Source organism: Aquarana catesbeiana, linkage group LG13 (genome assembly GCF_042186555.1).
Source record: "Aquarana catesbeiana isolate 2022-GZ linkage group LG13, ASM4218655v1, whole genome shotgun sequence".
In the NCBI taxonomy this organism is placed as follows: domain Eukaryota; kingdom Metazoa; phylum Chordata; class Amphibia; order Anura; family Ranidae; genus Aquarana; species Aquarana catesbeiana.
The window spans coordinates 11,510,561-11,531,395 of NC_133336.1; the positions used below are offsets into that span (position 1 = coordinate 11,510,561).

General features: G+C 47.8%; 1 protein-coding gene across 2 annotated transcripts in view; it reads left to right on the forward strand.

Moving 5' to 3' along the window:
• LOC141117411 (alpha-1-antitrypsin-like) overlaps positions 1-20,835 on the forward strand; it is a 53,961-nt gene that overhangs the window by 14,967 nt on the left and 18,159 nt on the right. Inside the window, exon 1 of one of the 2 annotated variants that reach the window (XM_073610265.1) lies at positions 17,920-18,067. The exons of the other annotated variant lie outside the window; for it this stretch is intronic. The gene's annotated coding sequence lies outside the window, so the exon portion shown is untranslated. Of the gene's footprint in view, positions 1-17,919; positions 18,068-20,835 lie in introns of those variants that run through there. 2 annotated transcript variants of the gene reach the window in all.

Genomic DNA, 20,835 nt, shown 5'->3' on the forward strand with positions numbered 1-20,835 from the left:
TGCGTTAATTTAATTAATTATTTTTTGCATTGCTGCTGAGTTCTCTGGCATGACGTCCAGAAATCCTGTGCTTTATCTCCATCTACTGGTAGATACACTGTTGTCAAAAGTATTGGGACACCTGCCTTTACACGCACATGAACTTTAATGGCATCCCAGTCTAAAGCCCTATACACACTATTCGATTTTCTGCAGATTTTTGTCTTCAGATTTACCAAAACCCTATACTACGAGGTCAAACCTTAAGAGTTTCAGTTTGTATGCAATCAGGCAGGCCCTTGTACTACATGGTTTTGGTAAATCTGAAGACAAAAATCTGCAGAAAATCGAATAGTGTGTATGGGGTCTTAGACCGTAGGGTTCAGTATTGAGTTGGCCCACCCTTTGCAGCTATAACAGCCTCCCCCCAGGCGGCATTCTCTTTTTGTTCCTCAAATGCTCAGATGGTTATATCTACAGAAGGAAGATTTTTATTTTTGCCCTCACCTTGCCGGCCGCATGGGAATGTTTGACCATTCTTTCAGAAGAGCATTTGTGAGGTCAGGCATTGATGTTGGGTGAGAAGGCCTGGCTCACAGTCTCCGCTCTAATTCATCCCAAAGGTGTTCTATCGGGTTGAGGTCAGGACTCTGTGCAGGCCAGTAAAGTTCCTCCACCCCAAACTCGCTCAATCATGTCTTTATGGTCTTTGGAAGAATGGTCAAACATTCCCATAGACACACTCCTAAACCTTGTGGACAACCTTCCATCTTATGGAAGTTTTACAACCGGACGGAGGGAACTTCGTCACAGGAGAGGCTGAACCCGTGCGGCCGGCAAAGTGAGGGCAAAAATAAAAATCTCCCTTCTGTAGGTATAACAGTCTGAGCATTTGAGGAACAAAAAGAGAATGCCGCCTGGGGGGAGGCAACTTATTTAAATATAGTATAACCAGTCCTGATTAGGTGAGGGGCGGAGCCTATCCCATATGTGTATGCTGTCATGCTTGTGTCAGGAAACATTTGTATCTATAGAGGGGAAGTCTGTGTAAATAAACATAAAAAAGTCTGTTAACAACTTGGAACCCGCCTGCAATGTGGGCAAGCAGCCACTGTAGAGAAAGTGACGTACCAATACATCGCTGCCTACTTCCGGGTTTAATGTGTGCCCCCTGTGCAGCTCCCACTGTTGAATCTGTTATAGCTGCAAAGGGCGGAGCCAACTCAATATTGAACCCTACGGACTAAGACTGGGATGCCATTAAAGTTCATGTGCGTGTAAAAGGCAAGCGTCCCAATACTTTTGACAATATACTGTATGTAGTACTACCCCTGCAGTGACTGCTGGTAACTGGTTCCCCTATTCCTGCACAGCCAGGCAACATGCATTTCCCACTTGTATCCAGACACAAGAAATCAGTCCCTGGGCTTGTTCTTCTTGTTTTTATTAGGGATAAAAGCTTGGATGGGGTAGAGCGGTTATAGGATGCCGAATATGACTGAAACAACAGATTGGGACAACTTTCTTCTTATATACAGAGAAAAGATCCTGGACCGTTCTCCTTCCTTCCCTCCAGTATTTAACCCCTTCAATACCGGGCACTTCCCCCCCTTCCTGCCCAGGACAATTTTCTTTGAATGACCCAAACTAAATTTTTATCATTTTCTTCCCACAGATAGAGATTTCTTTTGGTGGTATTTGATCACCGCTGGTTTTTTTAATTTTTTTTGCTAAACAAACTAAAAAAGTCCGAAATTTTTGAAAAAAAAAAAAAATTTTTCTTTGTTTCTGTAATAAAATTTAGTTTTCTCCTTCACTGATGGGCACAGATGAGGCAGCACCAGGGCCGTCTTTAGCGCAGGGCAAATAGGGCAGCTGCCCAGGGCCCAATCACTGTTGGGGGGGGGCCCAAAGCAGCTGCCAATTGAGCCCACGTTGTTGCCCGCCGGAGTTCCGCCACTTGTTAGCTGCTCACTAGTCACTGCTGTCAGTTGTAGATACAGAGAAGCGCTGCTGCTGTATTTACAAGTGACAGCGCTCCTCGGTCTGTCGGCGGCGGCTCCGATCCCTCTCCACTCTACACATCTCTATATGAGAGCAGAGGAGTGAGAGCAAGGAGAGCGAGGAGTGAGAGCGAGGAGGGAGAACGAGGAGAGCGAGGAGGGAGAGCGAGGAGGGAGAGCGAGGAGGGTGAGGGGGCAGGGAATGTACACAGGCAGAAGCTCCTCGTCAAGCAGCCAGCATGGACGGATGGGTGTCATGTAAGTTCTGATGATTTTCTATAGCTGCATTCTGCCTGTGATGTTTTCTAGGTGCTAGGAGAGGATTTGGGGAGGGAAGAAAATCTCTACAGCGGAGTGGGGGTGACAGAGGGGTGAGCTCTGAACTGGAATCTGGGGGGAGAGCTTTGTACTTATTGGGATGGAGAACTTGGATGTACACAGCCCTCAGCCCTGCACTCCATTCAAAAGTTTACCCCTCAACCCCACATTCCATACATAGCGCACCCCTCAACCCTGCATTCCATATGCAGCGCACCCTCAACCCCACATCCCATTCGTAGCGCACCCCTCAACCCCGCATTCCATACGTAGCGCACCCCTCAACCCCACATTCCATACGTAGTGCACCCCTCAACCCCACATTCCATACGTAGCGCACCCCTCAACCCCGCATTGCATACGTAGCACAGCCCTCAACCCCACATTCCATACGTAGCGCACCCCTCAACCCCACATTCCATACGTAGCACACCCCTCAACCCCACATTCCATACGTAGCGCACCCCACAACCCTGCATTCCATACAAACGCACCCTTCAACCCCGCATTCCATACATAGCGCACCCCTCAACCCTGCATTCCATATGTAGCGCACCCCTTAAACCTGCATTCCATATGTAGCGCACCTGTCAGGGAAATGGCCATGTTGTGGGCAATTCCGCCAGTAACCGTCATGGTGGCAGGCGAGTCTAGTGAGCACGCCCTGATCTTGCAGGCACACCCCCCCAGCCTATTTAAACCTGCCACTGACACTTGCAGTTTGCTGGATTATCAAACAGCTCCTGTGTTCCTGTGCCTTGTATTCTCTGAAGACCCCTGCTTGACCTCTGTTCGGCTTGACCTGTGTTCCTGTTTATCTCCTCGCTCTGACCCCGGCTTGGCTGACTACTCTCCGATCTTCTGCCCTCTGTGTATGACCCGGCTTGTTCCTGTACCTCTCTCAGTCTGTCTTTTGGTATCTGACCCCTAGCCTGGCTGCGGGCCCTGTTCCTGGTTTACCCTGCTGTTACCGTTCAAGACTTCTCTCCGCACGGCTGCCACAACGCACTCTAGCTACTTACAGCTAACCAGCCAGCTTGCAGTATCCCTGGCAACCCGTGCACCTCTGTGCATCGCATTCCCTGTACCCAAATCCAGGGACACGTTGCACTCAGCCACAAGGGGCGCCCTCTCAGCAACCCGGCCTCACACTACAGACTTGACAGTATAATCCAACCATGACTGAGGCCGGCAGAGGTGCGTCCCCATTAGAGACATTGTGCCAACAAGCCACTACTCTGACCCAAGCAGTTCAGAAATTACAGGAAGGTTATCTGCAACTAACGGATAAGTTGCAACACCTGTCAGAGTCATCTGCTCACGAACAATCCTCTGCGGCTCCCTTGATGATGTTCTTGCCTCCAGAATCCCAAGTTCCCGTTCCGGAGCGATTCTCCGGAGACCGGAAAAAGTTCAGATCCTTCAAGTCTGCCTGCCTATTGTACCTAGCCCTGCAACCCCGGACTTTTGCTTTAGAGACTGTTAAAGTCGGGTTCCTCATCTCTTTGCTGTCCGATGAACCTCAGGCCTGGGCCCATAACTTATGGGAACAGTCATTTGCACGGTGGACGCATTCCTGGAAGCTATGGCACAACTTTACGAGGATCCCCAGCGTACTGCCACCGTTGAAGCCGCTCTGCACTCTCTGCAGCAGGGTAGGTGACCAGTAGAGGACTATACCCTGGACTTCCGGCGGTGGTCCGCAGACACAGCCTGGAATGAGGCAGCTTTACTGCACCTGTTCCGCCTAGGACTCTCCGAATCCCTCAAGGACGAGTTGGCCAGGATCGAGATTCCCACTACACTCGAGGGTCTCATCCAATTATCCATGCAACTGGATCGACGTTTGCAGGAGAGACAGTCCGAACAATCACGAACCTGCAGACCCGCCAGTACACCCACCTTTGGATCAGTTCCCAAGCAGATTGGTCTGTTACGTTCCGCACTAACTCCTGATGAAAGACGTCGTCGTATCCTAGCCATTCTTTGCCTCTATTGTGGAGGAAATGGACATTTTCTATGCGACTGTCCCAGGAAGTTCAAGAAGCCACCTACCTACTCTTCAGCATATTTCCAGGTTTCCGGGACTTCTCCCTCACAACTCGTTCTTCCCATTTCACTGCAGTTGGGAGAAGAAGAGATCCGGCTCCAGGCTATAATCGACTCTGGAGCATGTAGTTGCTTCATGGACTTGAACCTGGCAAGGAACCTTAGGTTGCCCCTCCTCTACAAGAAACGTGGTCTGGAAGTCCATTTAGCAGATGGCGCCCTACCTAACACCGGCCTTGTTACTGAAGAGACTTCTCCTCTCCTTATTACCTGTCCCGATGGCCATCGGGAATTCATACGTTTTGACGTTTTGAGTTCACCTATGTCTCCAATTATCTTGGGTATCCCTTGGCTCCAAGCCCATAACTCCCAGATCGATTGGATCAAGAAGGAAGTCCTGTTCACTTCCCCCTATTGCCAACAACATTGCCTCATCCCTGAATCCAGAGATACCACCAGTTGTCTGACAGTCCAGTCGGTATCCTCCACCAACCAGGATGTACCCCGGGCGTACCATGAATTCCTGGACGTTTTTGATAAGAAAAAGGCCGATGTTCTACCACCACATCAGCCATATGATTGTCCTATCGAGCTGCTTCCAGGGGCCGAAGCTCTATTTGGACGTATATTCCCCCTCTCTGAAGTACAATTGGGGACACTACGACAGTACATAGACGAAAATTTGGCAAAGGGCTTTATCCGTCCTTCTTCTTCTCCTGCCGGTGCCGGCATTTTCTTTGTCAAAAAAAAAGATAAGACTCTAAGACCATGTGTGGACTATAGGGAATTAATTAAATTAACCATAAAGAACCGATATCCACTCCCACTGGTCCCCGAACTGTTCCAGAGACTTCGTTCAGCCCAAGTGTTCACCAAACTCGACCTCCGGGGTGCCTACAACCTCGTTCGCATCCGTGAGGGCGATGAGTGGAAGATGGTATTCAGAACGAGGTTCAGGCACTTTGAGTATTTTGTGATGCCGTTTGGACTCTGTAATGCCCCGGCTACTTTCCAGCACTTCGTAAACAACATCTCCTGGGAATATATTGACTACTTCGTCATCATCTATCTGGATGACACTTATCTTCTCAACCACCTTGGAGCTCCATCGGACTCACGTAAAGACAGTATTACTCACACTAAGAAAACACGGACTTTACGCGAAAGCAGAAAATCCATACAATTTCTAGGGCTCATCATCTCTACCGGTGGTGTAGCTATGGATCCACAGAATGTGCAGGCAATCCTAGACTGGCCAACTCCGTCAGACAAGAAGGGTGTACAAAGGTTTGTATGGTTTGCAAACTTCTATAGAAGGTTTATAAGGAACTGTTCTTCCATCATCTCGCCCATAACCCAAGTAACCCGCCTACATGTTCGCTTCCTGTGGTCCTCCGAAGCCCAATCTGCCTTTGAGAAACTGAAGTCTTTGTTTACTTCTGCACCAATTCTTCGACACCCTGATCCTGCCCTGCCCTATATTTTAGAGGTCGATGCCTCAGAGGTAGCTACAGGAACAGTACTTTCACAGCGCCTGGGACCCAAGTCTCTGCTTCACCCTGTGGCCTTCTCCTCCCGGAAAATGAGCCAGTCCAAGAGGAATTACGACGTAGGTGATCGTGAGCTTCTGGCCATTAAGACAGCCTTAGAAGAGTGGAGATACCTTCTTGAGGGAGCCACGCACCCAATAATGATATTCACCGATCACAGAAACCTCGAGTACCTCCGCACTGCCAAACGCAAGACCCCGTCAAGCTCGCTGGGCTCTGTTCTTTTCACAATTCAACTTTCACATCACCTACCGCCCTGGCTCCAAGAACGGCAAGGCCAATGCTTTATCCCGAATTTTATTTCCTGATACCCCAGAAGAAACAACATCCAGTATGATCTTGTCTCCACAGAACTGTCTTTTGATTCAACCTGATCTAAGGTCTTCTCTTGAACAGGCCTCCCTCCAATGCCAGGAACCAGAGACTTCCTCTTTAAGAAGCCAGGGGGGTATCTCTGGTATCAGGACAAGATCTTTGTCCCACAACAAGCCAGAATCCAGGTCTTACAAACTTTACATGATCATCAACTTGCTGGCCACTTCGGTGTACGAAAAACTTATTTAGCGATCCTTTTGGTGGCCTACCTTGAAAACTGATTGGAAAAAGTATGTAAGCTCCTGCACTACCTGCCAGCGAAACAAGGGGTCCAACATTAAGTCTTGGGGTCTGCTACGTCCTTTGCCGGTACCAGAACAACCATGGAGGAATATATCTATGGACTTCATAGTAGAGCTGCCACCCTCTGAAAGATTCACAACGATTCTAGCTGTTGTAGACCGTCGGTCCAAGATGTCACACTTCGTGTCTATGATAGGTACTCCTTCCGCTGCAGACACAGCAAAGGCCTTCATAAGAGAGATAGTCAGACTTCCTGACAGCATTGTGTCTGATAGAGGGGTCCAATTTACTTCCCGATTTTGGAAAGAGCTCTGCAAAGTTTTGTCTATTGAAGTTTGCCTATACTCTGCCTATCACCCCCAGAGCAACGGTCAGACTGAAAGGACTAATCAGACCTTAGAACAATATTTATGCTGTTTTTGCTCCACTTCCCAGGATGACTGGTCCTTGTTACTCCCCTGTGCGGAGTTCACATACAATAACTCAGTACACTCAACCACCGATCAATCACCGTTTTGGGCCAACTATGGGTTCCATCCTTCATTTCTACCTAATGTCATTCCAGAGACCTCAGTTCCAGCAGTTCAAGACAGGATAAAATCCATTCAGACTAACTTTCAAACTCTCCGGTTAACCATGCAAAAGGCCCAAGAGGACTACAAGGAACAGTATGACAAAAAGAGGGGGGAGAGCCCTAGCTTTAAGGTTGGAGATGAGGTTTGGCTCTCCTCGGCAAATCTTAAACTTCCTTGTCCCTCCCGGAAATTGGGACCAAGATTTATTGGCCCATTCAAGATTAGACGGGAGATTAATCCAGTAGCTTTTGAACTGTCACTCCCGAGTTCTTATAAAGTGCACCCTGTGTTTCATGTCTCCTTACTTAAAGCTGTTATCTCTAGACATTTTTCAGGAAGGAAAGAAGATCTTCCGCCTCCATTTCTGTGGGAGATGAAGTTGAGGCCATCCTGGACTGCCACTGGAGAGGTAGGATCATTCAATTTCTTATAAAGTGGAAGGGTTACCCAGCAGAAGAAAGTTCTTGGGAACCTGCAGCCAATACACATGCTCCTAGACTTTTGCAGAGATTCCAAGTTTGTTATCTCGAAAGATGGGCATCCAATCCATAAGTAGCCCACCCCTCAACCCCGCATTCCATACGTAGCGCACCCATCAACCCTGTACTCTATACAAAGTTTACCCCTCAACCATGGGGTACGTAGCTCAACCCGGCACTCTGTATGTAGCTCACTCCTCAACCTTGCACTCTGTACATAGCGCACTCTTCAACCCTGTACTCTATGTAGTGCACTCCAGAACCCTGCAGTATGTATATGGTGCACTCCTGAAATCCTGGTTTATAACAATGCCTCTCTGTTAGTGCAGTTTAGCCACACTCACAATTTGATGCTGAGGTAATGATGTGCAGTAACCTCTAGCAACCAATCAGTGAACAGTAATAATCTGCTATAATCTCTAGCAACCAGTCAGTGAGCAATAATGATGTGCAGTAACCTCTAGCAACCAGTTAGGAGTAATGATGTGCAGTAACCTATAGCAACCAATCAGTGAGCGGTAAGGATTTCCAGTAACCTCTAGCAACCAATCAGCTAGCAGAAATAATGTGTTTTAGCTTCTAGCAACCAGTCAGTGAGTGGCAATGATATGCTGCAAGCTCTGGCAACCAATCGCAATTGCGGCCTGATCTGCTGCAGTAAAGTGATTTTGAGTCTAGCTGCTATTTAATGTATATCTCAAAATTGGGGGGGAGGGGTGACCCTAAGAAAATGTTTGTCCAAGGTCCAATTAATATTAAAGATGGCCCTGGGCGGCACTGATAAGTTGGCACTAATAAGGTGGCACTGATGGGCACTGATGAGGAGGCACTGATATGTAGAATTGATGGGCACTGATAGGCGACACTGATATGCAGCACTGATGGGCCCCGATAGGTGGCACTGATATGCAGCACTGACCGGCAGCACTGATGGGCACTGACCGGCGGCACTGACAGTTGGCATTGATGGACACTAATAGATGGCACTGATGGGCAGCACTGATTGGGCAGGTACTGACAGGTGTAATGCTGGGCACTGATTGGCACTGTGATGGGGCACTGACTGGCAGCTGCTGGGCACTGATTGGCAGCTGATGGGTACATTTGATGGGGGCTGTGCTGATAATCAATGTGCTGATTATCAGCACAGACCCCCCCTCTGACAGGGAGAGCTGACGATCGTCTCTCCCTGTCAACGCCAACCAAGGAATGCCGTTTACCGGCACTTCCTGGTTCACACGATGATCAGCTGTGATTGGTCACAGCGGATCACGTGGTAAGGAGCTTCCATCAGAAGCTCCTTACTATGGTCAGAGATACGCCGCATGCTGGCAAATTCAAAGGGACGTACAGGTACGCCCATTTGCACAGACGTGCCATTCTGCCAACGTATAAGTACATGCGGCTTCAAGTTATGTCAACTTAAAGTTCAAGACACTTTCTTATTGAAGTCACAGATAGGATCCAGCAGCATAGGCAAACAAGTTCATTCTCCAAAGGGCAAGAGCAGAATAAGTTCCATGATAGGTCTGATGAAGGTCTTAACAGTCCCTTGTCTTGAAACCTTCACCTCCACCTTACGTACCTTACCGTCATCACTAGGAACGCTCTTTACAATAAGTCCCATGGGCCAGTCAATTCTTTCAGCTTGCTGATCCTTAAGCAGAACAAGATCTCAACCTTTATGTTAGGGTTCAGCCATTGCCATTTCCTGCGTCCTTGCAGAGTAGAAAGATACTCCATCTTCCAATGATTACAGAAGCAGTTGGCGAGGTGTTGTACTCGCTTCCACTGGTCATAGCAAAGATTTCCTGCTTTAAAGTTTCCAGGTGGAACATCCACAGACCCAAGCTTTTGGGTAAGAAGAGTAGCAGGGGTAAGGATAGTTGGGGTCTCTGCATCTTTGGACACTGGAACAAGTGGTCTTGAATTGATTATGGCAGATGGCTCTGCCAGGAAGGAGGTTAAAACCTCATGGGTAAGACTTGTGGAGTTAAAGTCCATAAGCATAGAGTCCAATATTTTATGTGTGATGCCTTTCATTCTCTCCCATGAGCCACCCATGTGGGAAGAATGAGGAGGATTGAAAATCCATGTACAGCCTTTTTCAGCTAAAAAGTCTTGGATTGGCCTAGAGTTGAGTTGTAACTCTCGACAGGCTCCAACGAAATGAGTTCCACAGTCAGATCTTAGTGTCTTAACTGGTCCTCTGATGGCTAGGAATTGTCTTAAAGCATTGATGAAACTTAAAGCATCCATAGATTCTATTACTTCAATGTGTACTGCACACACACTCATGCAAGTGAACAGCACAGCCCATCGATTGCTATTTGCTTGGCCACCTTGAGTTTTGCGGGCTGTTACCATCCATGGCCCAAAGACATCCAGACCAACATAAGTGAAAGGTAGGTCAGTACTTAACCTGTCAGCTGGCAAATCTGACATTTGCTGTTGCTGGTGTTTCCCTCTCAGTTTGTGACACTGAACACAGCTGTGCAGTGTAGCTGTGATCTGTCTTTTTGCTCCTATAATCCAAAGGCTTGCAGCTCTTATGGCACCCTCTGTGAAGTGTCTACCTTGGTGCTTAACCCCTTCATGTTAGTGCCGTATGAGCAAAGTGGTGACGTGATGGCGAGCAGGTATAATGAAAGGATTCTGTTCTTGCTCACTCAACTCAGCCTTGTTTAAAGGTCCACCAACCCTTAACATACCATCATTGTCAATGAATGGATTCAGGTTGGCAATTGGACTATTTTTTGCAATGTCCCTCTTGTCACGGATGCATTTAATTTCTGAGCCAAAGACGCTCTGTTGTACACTGCGTATTATGATCAGTTCACCTTCAGCAATGTCTTTTGCAGAAAGATGCTTTTGGCACACGTGCCAACTTTGACAGTGCGCATCTGTGGGCTTTGTGTGGAAGCAATCTGCAATATGCACTAACTTTGCGATGGTGCGTACAAGCCTTCTCCACTTGGAGAAACGTTCAAAGTGTTGACAGCCCAAGACGAGTCTTTGTTCAGTTTTGGTGACAAGGGTTTTAACTTCAGGACGAATCTCAGGATCCTTGTCAGGTTCTAGAAGACTGAAGCAGGGCCGGTGCTACCACTAGGCAAACTAGGCAGCCGCCTAGGGCGCCCTGCTGCCTGGGGCGCCCAGCCACTGGTGTTCCTACTCTCTTCTCTCTGCAGCAAGCAACTAAGTCTCAGCATCACCAGGCAGCCGCCGCTCCATTCGCACATAGTGTCAGAGGCGCAGCAGCAGAGGACTGTGTCTGTGTCCCCACTCCCAAATGAATGGAAGCAAGTAAACATTCATTGATGGGCACTAGTAGCCTGCATTGATGGGCTCTGGTAGGCTGCATTTGATGGGTGTTGGTGAGGCTGCATTTGATGGGCGCTGGTGAGGCTCCATTCGATGGGCACTTCATTAAAAAGGTGGGGTATACATGAGCAGGGAAAAGGGGGTGGAGTCAGGAGTGGAGCCAAGGGGGGGGCGGCAAAATGAGGTTTCGCCTAGGATGTCAAAAATTCTTGCACCAGCCCTGGACTGAAGACATCAGCTGTGGTTTCTTCCAGATGATCCAGCAGGAATTCAGGCCCTGTTAACCAAGAAGAATTTGCAAAGACACTTGCAGACACTGGCCTAGTGGCATGATCTGCAGGGTTAATTTCAGTTGGGTATATCTTGACTAGGCATATCTTAGCACAGCATTGGTGATCTAAGCCTTCTCCACAGACTTCTGTGCATGAAGAAGGGATGTCCCTTCCATAGGGATGTCCCCGTGCGTCAGAGGGGGGCGGACTGGGTGGCCCCGCCCCCCTCTGACGCTACGGGGAAAGCCATAGGGATGTCCCTGTGCATCAGAGGGGAGCGAGGTCACCCGGTGATGTCACGTGTGGCCCCGCCCTCAGTTATAAAAGAGCTGTCACCTGCGAGGACACATCATATGGCGTGTGCCTCCCATGGAGGCAGAGCTTTTTTTTTTTTTTCGTTCGATCGGCAGAGGTGAATGGGCTAAGTGGGACATTTGATTTTTTTTATTTTTTAATAAAGAACTTCCCCCCCTGTGTGTGTTGTTTTTTTTTTGCAATTATGACACTTTTTTTGTGAAATGGTAGGGGTACAATGTACCCGTTACCATTTCAAATGGGGGGGCTGGGATCTGGGGTTCCCTTTGTTAAAGGGGCCTTCCAGATTCCGATAAGCCCCCTGCCCGCAGACCCCCACAACCACCGGGCAAGGGTTGTGGGGAAGAGGCCCTTGTCCCCATCAACATGGAGACATCCTTTCCATGTTGAGGGCATGTGGCCTGGTACGGTTCAGGAGGGGGGGGCGCTCTCTCTTCTCCCCCTCTTTTCCTGTGGCCTGCCAGGTTGCATGCACGGATAAGGGTCTGGTATGGATTTTTAGGGAGACCCCCACGCCATTTTTTTTTTATTTTGGCTCAGGGTTCCCCTTAAAATCCATACCAGACCTTAAGGGCCTGGTATGGAACTTGGGGGGACCCCCACGCATTTGTTTTTTAAATTTTGTTTTGTGGTTCCCCTTAATATTCATAGCAGACCCAAAGGGCCTGGTAATGGACTGTGGGGGAATCCCAGGCCGTTTTTATCAATGAACTTTTATGTGTATTGTCGGGACCGACAATTCATTAATAGCCGGCACTAGCGCTAGTACTTTTAAATGCCTTTTTTTTTCTTTAGAAATGTCATTTTGCTCTCGGACTGTTCTAAACACGGGAAACATGCGCCCCTTTACAGGCATACTATAGACACCCCCCAGCTACGAAATTTAAAGGGATATTACACTTTTATTGTTTCACTTTAAGCATTATTAAAATCACTGCTCCCGAAAAAACGTCCGTATTTAAAACTTATTTTTGCATTGATACATGTCCCCTGGGGCAGGACCCGGGTCCGCAAACACTTTTTATGACAATAACTTGCATATTAACCTTTAAAATTAGCACTTTTGATTATTCATGTTCGTGTCCCATAGACTTTAACAGTGTTTGCGTGTTTGGCAGCCAGCATTGGGGCCCAAGACTGCGTTGGTGCGCTCTTCAACAGAGTTTTTGTAATTTGAAAGAAAAAAAAGAGTAATCCTCCAACAAATCCTTGGGGAGTCGCAAAGATTTTGACCGGCGGCCTCTCACCACTCAAATTCATCATGGGGTCTCCCCCTCTTTTGGAATGCTAGATATGTGATTAAACAAACTCCTGCATCCTCCGGGGGTGATAGAAGTAGCTCTGAACACCATTGCAGCAGTCCCAGGCGAAGCTACAGATGTTCTGGGTGCAGATGTCCTCTGCAGCAGTCCTTTCTCTTCACGTTCCCCTGCACACACACCGTGGTCCGTCTGGTGTGGTGGTCTCTGGCAGCTACAACAGTTCAGTCTCGATCTAGTTACACAGGGAGTGCTGGCACTCAGAAGTATCTCCAGACTTAGCTGCACACCAGCCAGTGGCGCCTGGTGGTATTTTTTTGGGGCGTGCGACAAACAGTGCACCCATAGCCACTCCCCCTCAGTCGGGTCCGTAGCACTTACCTCATCTATGGCAGGCATTACAGGCGGCTTTCCCTTCTCTCCTCCGCATCACAGGCTGGGGGCATCACAGGCTGCAGGCAACACAGGCGGCTTCCCCCTCTCTCTTCCGCAGGTATCACTGGCGGCGGGCATCACGGATGTCTTCCCCTTCTCTCCTCCGTGGGCATCACGGGCAACTTCCTCTTCCTCTGCTTGGCAGTTTATGTCTCCTCCCTCCTCCTCGGCGGCCAATCGGAAAGCTTCTCCTTCTGGCCAATCAGGAAACGGGTCTCAGACCTGCTTCCTGATTGGGGGGAGGAGATTCAGTGTGAAAATAGCAAATACCTATTCGCTATTGTCACACAACTGGGTGGGTTTGATTTGCAGTGCTCTGCGTCCGGAGCCCACCCTATTTCAAAGCCTATTAGAGCCTCTGACTCTAATCATGTGCTTCAAAAAAACACCCCCGCCATTAGAATTCATGCATCTGGCATTGTGCAAGGGGCCAGATGCATGGATAGGGGAGGCGGTGCCCGTGTGCTCTTAATGAATGGGCCTCCCCTGACACCAGCAGCTTCTCCCCAGCTCTCCACATAGAAAACTGTTGTAGAACCCGGGCTACCCATCCTTTTCCTCACCTGCAGCACTCTCTTTCCCTCCGGGAACTTGTAGTCTCACACAGTCTATCTCCTGATCAGGGGCCGGTTCCTGGGGACTACATTTCCCATCAGTCCTCACACCGAAAGCCCCTGTGTATTTTTTCCTGGGCTGTGCAGCAGCCAATCACTGCTCTCCTGTTGCTTTCCCACCCAGACAATGGGCACACTTCAGGTGGCCATGGCTGCAGGCATTTTGCCTCTCTCCTCTCCAACCTCAAGGCTGCACAGCTTGATTGCAGCAGGGAGAGGGAGAAAAACAGCAGAAGCACTGTGGGTGGCTGTGTGACAGCCCAGGCCATCCAGATGATGTGGCAGCAGTGCCCTGGCTGGACTACACATGCAAATACTAAGCAAACAGGAGTAAAATGCATACATAAGACTTGGTTTTACATAGAATACAACAGTGGAAATGGTTTATCAAAAGCTGTCAGGCTAAACAAATATCCTAAAGGAAGGTCCTTGCTAAAGCTGTCATATTCATCACTCTGAACTGGAAATTGAAGCACCACATCTAAAGGTATAAGTCCAAAATCAAGTTTATTCCAAATATTAACAGTGTACAGTTTCCAATGCATTTTGGGAGTCTGACATCACCCCTTTCATCATGGTTTGTGAAGTTCATCACAACGGGACTCAAGAAGAAACAGATGAAATATAATGTATGGGTGCACATTGTAACACAATAACATTCAGCCTCAGCTAATATTTGGAATAAAATTATTTTTTTAACTCAAACCTTTGCGTTTGGCACTTCAATTTCCAGTTCAGAATTTTGCCTACACAACCTAGGGTGGCCATGTTGACCCTTTGGTGTGGAAGCTGCCTACCCACCAGGGTTTGACATCATTGATCTAAAATTTATTTTGAACACAAACCTTTGAGTTTGGCACTTTAATTTCCAGTTCAGAATTTTGCCTACACAACCTAGGGTGGCCATGGTGACCTTTTGGTGTGGAAGCTGCCTACCCACCAGGATTTGACGCCATTGATCTACCCGCCCGAGATAATCACTTCTCTGGCAGTCCATGTCTCCTTCCAGGAATGTTGAATGCCTTTGTCTCCTGCTCTGTGCTGTGATTTCATCCTCTGACCCCTACATCGCTACTGGACACAGAAAGAAACCATGGAATTAGGTGGGAAAAAAACACTCTCAAAAGTGTTGAATGCTGAAAAGTCTGATGAGGCCTGTAGCACTGGAAAAGAGGGAGGGTAGTTGACAGGGGCTGCCTAAAATGTACACATGAGATCTCTTCTTTTGCAAGGACTTTCTTTTAGGATTTTTTTTAGCTTGAATGGGTTGCACTGCACAGTGCTTTGTGCTTTGCCCATTATGCAACATATATACTTAAAGTGATTATAAACAGGTTTTTTTTCATTTTTTAAAAATAACTAGCAGGTTTTTACTTACCTATTCTGTGCGAGAGGCCCCGATCTTCCTTTTCTCAGGTCCTCAGCTGGCACTCTCCTGGCTCCTCCTCTTCTTGGTGTGCCACGATAGGAAGCCGCTTCTGTGGGCTCGATCCCAAGCTGCACTGCCTGCATCCATAGACAGAGACAGCGCAGCTCGACTCTGCCCCCCATTCCCTCATTACAGGAGTGGACTGACAGCACCCGGAGCCAATGGCTTCTGCTGCCTCAGCAAAGCCTATGAAAATTGGAAGAGACACTACAGATAGGCATAACACTGAATTGATTGAGGACTCAGGTAAGTGTAAGGTTGGTGGGGGGGGGGGCTTATAGCTACCTAAATATTTTTTACCTTAATGCAAAGAATGGGGAGGGTATGACAGTTGGCAATATGTGCAGGAGAGGAGTGTGGAGGGTATGACGTTAGGCAGTATGTACAGGAGAGGAGTGTGGAGGGTATGACAGTAGGCAGTATGTAGGAGAGGAGTGTGGAGGGTATAACAGTTGGCAATATGTGCAGGAGAGGAGTGTGGAGGGTATGACAGTTAGTGATATGTGCAGGAGAGGAGTGTGGAGGGTATGACAGTGGGTAGTATGTACAGGAGAGGAGTGTGAAGGGTATGACAGTGGGCAGTATGTACAGGAGGGGAGTGTGGAGGGTATGACAGTGGGTAGTATGTACAGGAGAGGAGTGTGGAGGGTATGACAGTGGGCAGTATGTACAGGAGAGGAGTGTGGAGGGTATGACAGTGGGCAGTATGTACAGGAGAGGAGTCTGGAGGGTATGATTGTAGGCAGTATGTACAGGAGAGGAGTGTGGGGGTATGACAGTGGGCAGTATGTACAGGAGAGGAGTGTGGAGGGTATGACCGTAGGCAGTATGTACAGGAGAGGAGTGTGGGGGTATGACAGTGGGCAGTATGTACAGGAGAGGAGTGTGGAGGGTATGACCGTAGGCAGTATATACAGGAGAGGAGTGTGGAGGGTATGACAGTGGGCAGTATGTACAGGAAAGGAGTGTGGAGGGTATGACAGTGGACAGTATGTACAGGAGAGGAGTGTGGAGGGTATGACCATAGGCAATATGTGCAGGAGAGGAGTGTAGAGGGTATGACAGTGGGCAATATGTGCAGGAGAGGAGTGTGGAGGGTATGACAGTGGGCAATATGTGCAGGAGAGGAGTGTAGAGGGTATGACAGTGGGCGGTATGTACAGGAGAGGAGTGTGGAGGGTATGACAGTGGGCAATATGTGCAGGAGAGGAGTGTGGAGGGTATGACAGTGGACAGAATATACAGGAGAGGAGTGTGGAGGGCATGACAGTGGGCAATATGTGCAGGAGAGGAGTGTGGAGGGCATGACAGTGGGCAGTATGTACAGGAGAGGAGTGTAAAAGATATGACCAGGGGCGGACTGACCATAGAGCCACTCGGGTACTGCCCGAGGGCCCTGGGCCACTAGAGGGCCCCATCAGGGTTGCCAGCCTCAGTAAAACCAGGGACAGTATGTATAAATCTGTGTTTTTTTACATCTGTCTGTGTATACTGTGTGATTGTATACTGTGTGTGTGTATACTGTGTGGCCCCATAATCTCTGATTGCCTGGGGGCCCCATAATCTCCTATTGCCCGGGGGCCCCATGAGTTATCAGTCCGCCCCTGGATATGATGGTGGGCACTATGAGCAGGAGAGGAGTGTAATGGATATGACGGTGGGCACTTTGTGCAGAAGAGGAGTGTTGAGAATATGATGGTGGGCAGGATGTACAGGAGAGGAGTGTGGAGGGTATGCAAGGGGGCAGTATGTGATGCAGAGTAAAAGTGCATAGGATATGACAGTGAGCAATATATACAGGAGAGGAGTGCATAGGATATGACAGTGAGCACTATATACAGGAGAGGAGTGCATAGTATATGAAAGTGAGCACTATATACAGGAGAGGGGTGTATAGGATATGACAGTGAGCAGTATATACAGGAGAGGAGTGCATAGTATATGAAAGTGAGCACTATATACAGGAGAGGGGTGTATAGGATATGACAGTGAGCAATATATACAGGAGAGGAGTGCATAGGATAAGACAGGGGGCACTATATACAGGAGAGGGTGGTGGAGGCTTTCAGGTAATATGCATAGAAGAGGATTTTGGAAGATATAATAGGTGGGCAGTATGTGTGGGAGTGTGCAGGGTATATTAGGGGCACTATCAGCACTCCCATTAAAATCTGTGTTCAGCATTTACAAACTGGAGCTGAATGGTACTTTAAAAGCTTCAACAAAGCTTGCTGAGAGTTCTGCAAATGCTTTGTGAAAGCTTGCTGTTCACACTGTTCCTATAAAAGCTGAAGCCTGTGTGAAACAGGCCTAAGGCAGCTGTTCTCAGCCAGAGTTGCCCCAGAGGTTGTTAGGGGTTCCTTGAGTTGTGTGCCATTTGATGGTGCCTGCAAAGTTCTGATGCCACTTAGCAGAGCCAGATGCATGATGCCAATAATCCTTTTAGTTGTGTGGCATTCTGTCCACCACTGTCAGGGTGGACACCAACGTGTCCACTAGCCACCAACGTAAGGGGTATTTTACCACTGACTCTAATGAACTGGTTTTAGCGAGGGTTCCCCAAGACCTGAAAAAAATGTCAAGGTTTCCACTGGGTAACGAGGTTGAGAAGGACCGTTCTAAAGCGATGAGTCCAGGAACATCATCATTGGGCACATGGTGCAGGCAAATAGATGTAATCAGCCAATATTTGCTCTCCCACGTGTGAACCCAGAGTGGTGAGGTTACCCAGTTAATGGTTAGAGAGATCTTGGCTCGCACCAAACTGTGGACACATGATGTTCTATATAAGTGGTCAGTCAGTCCATAAGATTTTTGGTGTTCTCTCGGTGGATCCCAGGACTCTGTAGTGAGTATACATGATTTGATAATTATTCAGATTCTTTAAAAAAAGTAGATTTACAGCAAATATCTAGTGATTTTTTTTTTACCATATTGGTCCTTATGGGCCATTGCCTGGGGCAGATGGGACAGATGGGGCAGATGGGACAGATGGGGCAGATGGGGCAGCACCAAGCCTCAGAATTTACAAAATGTGTTCCTTTTTTCTTATTTTGTTTCCTTTGTTTGGCCACCCCTGGAACATTTATGGCTAAATTCAGAAAATGTAACTGAGGGGGGTGCAGTGGATGTGAGAGACGGCACAAGCTGGACGTTGCACCAGTGAGTTGCACCCCCACCAAAGTGATGGGATCTCATGCCCCGGGGCTAAACGCTCAGTGTAAAAAAGGCCTAAAACGGGGGTCTCCAAACTTTTTAAACAAAGGTCCTGTTTTCTGTCCTTCAGACTTTGGGGGGCTGGATTGTGGCCATTGGGGATAGAGAATGTCCTGGGCCCAGCATCAATGAGGGCAAACATGGCTTCAGTGTTGATGGTCAGAAGGAGTAGGGAAAGTGCCCTCCCATAGGAGGAATATTACCCCATTGTTGGTGTCAGTGGGAGGAATAGTGTCCCATCATTAGAGAAAAGAGAGACCTCCATCATGTCAAATGTAGAGTGTGGTGGTCCCATCCCTGGTGTGATAGAACAAGGAAAGATACCCCCTAAATGGGACTTTGACAGACCACCAACTCTATGATAAAAAAATTATATAAGATAAAAAGACGTAGAAGCGCCTACACAATACATAAATACATTACATAAAAAACAAAACAAAAAATGCACAAATACAGAGTGGGAGGAGAAGTGTCTCATCATTGGTATCAGTGGGAGGAATATTGCCTCATCATTGATATAAGTGGAAGAAATAGTGCTGCATTGTTGGTGTCAGTGGGAAGAATAGTGCCCCATCATGGGTATCCGTGGGAGGAATAGTACCCCATCATTCATATGAGTGGAAGAAATAGTGCCCCATTGTTGGTATCAGTGGGAAAAATAGTACTCCATCATTGGTATGAGTAGAAGAAATAGTGTCCCATTGTTGGTAAGAATAGTGCCCCATCATTGGTATCAGTGGGAGGAATAGTGCCCCATCATTGGTATGAGTGAAAGAAATATTGCCCCATCATTGGTATCAGTGGGAGGAATAGTGCCCCATCATTGGTATCAGTGGGAGGAATAGTACCCCATCATTCATATGAGTGGAAGACATAGTGCCCCATTGTTGGTATCAGTGGGAAGAATAGTACTCCATCATTGGTATGAGTGGAAGAAATAGTGTCCCATTGTTGGTAGGAATATTGCCCTATCATTGGTATCAGTGGGAGGAATAGTGCCCCATCATTGGTATCAATAAAAGAAATAGTACCCCATTGTTAGTATCAGTGGGAGGAATAGTGCCCCATCATGGGTATCAGTGGGAGGAATAGTATCCCATCATTGGTATGAGTGAAAGAAATATTGCCCCATCATTGGTATCAGTGGGAGGAATATTGCCCAATTGTTGGTGTCAGTGGGAGGAATAGTGTCCCATCATTAGAGAAAAGAGAGACCTCCATCATGTCAAATGTAGAGTGTGGTGGTCCCATCCCTGGTGTGATAGAACAAGGAAAGATACCCCCTAAATGGGACTTTGACAGACCACCAACTCTATGATAAAAAAATGTCTTTAATGATATAAGATAAAAAGACGTAGAAGCGCCTACACAATACATAAATACATTACATAAAAAACAAAACAAAAAAATGCACAAATACAGATCAACATATCATATGCACTCTCCAGGGGGTAGTGTACCCTGATACCCGACGCGTTTCCAGTATTCTGATACCTTCATCAGGGATGAGAGTTGAGTATATTTACATATGTATAAATTCCGATTAAATGATTCTATGTTCAAAGAGCACCAAAGGCGATTAAATCAAGTAGAATGTCCCATGGACGCCAGACCATAATGATGGAAGAGTTATAAGTGTACTGTGTTTCCAGCATCAGTGAATGTTATTCAGAGCTGCATGGGACGGATGGTCGTTAGAGCTTTTAGTGTGGGCTACATAACTGGCGGATGAATATCCAGACGTCCCAATGTGGATGTGTCCTGTGGATGTCCAGGTCCAGTAAATGGCATGCCTTCTGTGTGTCAGTGTGTGTGCCAGGCACTGATGTTGGATGAGAAGGCTTGGCTCGCAGTCTCCGCTCTAATTCATCCTAAACGTGTTCTATCAGGTCGAGGTCAGGACTCTGTGCAGGCCAGTCAAGTTCCTCCACCCCAACTCGCTCATCCATGTCTTTATGGACTTTGCTTTGTGCACTGGTCCAAATCATTTGGTGGAGGGGGGATTATGGTGTGGGGTTGTTTTTCAGGGGTTGGGCTTGGCCCCTTAGTTCCAGTGAAGGGAACTCTTAAGGCGTCAGCATACCAAGACATTTTGGACAATTTCATGCTCCCAACTTTGTGGGAACAGTTTGGGGTTGGCCCTCCTTGTTCCAACATGACTGCACACCATTGCACAAAGAAAGGTCCATAAAGACATGGATGAGCGGGTTTGAGGTGGAGGAACGAGACTGACCTCAACCCGATAGAACACCTTTGGGATGAATTAGAGCAGAGACTGCGAGCCAGGCCTTCTCATCCAACATCAGCGCCTGACCTCACAAATGCGCTTCTGGAAGAATGGTCAAACATTCCCATAGACACACTCCTAAACCTTGTGGACGGCCTTCCCAGAAGAGTTGA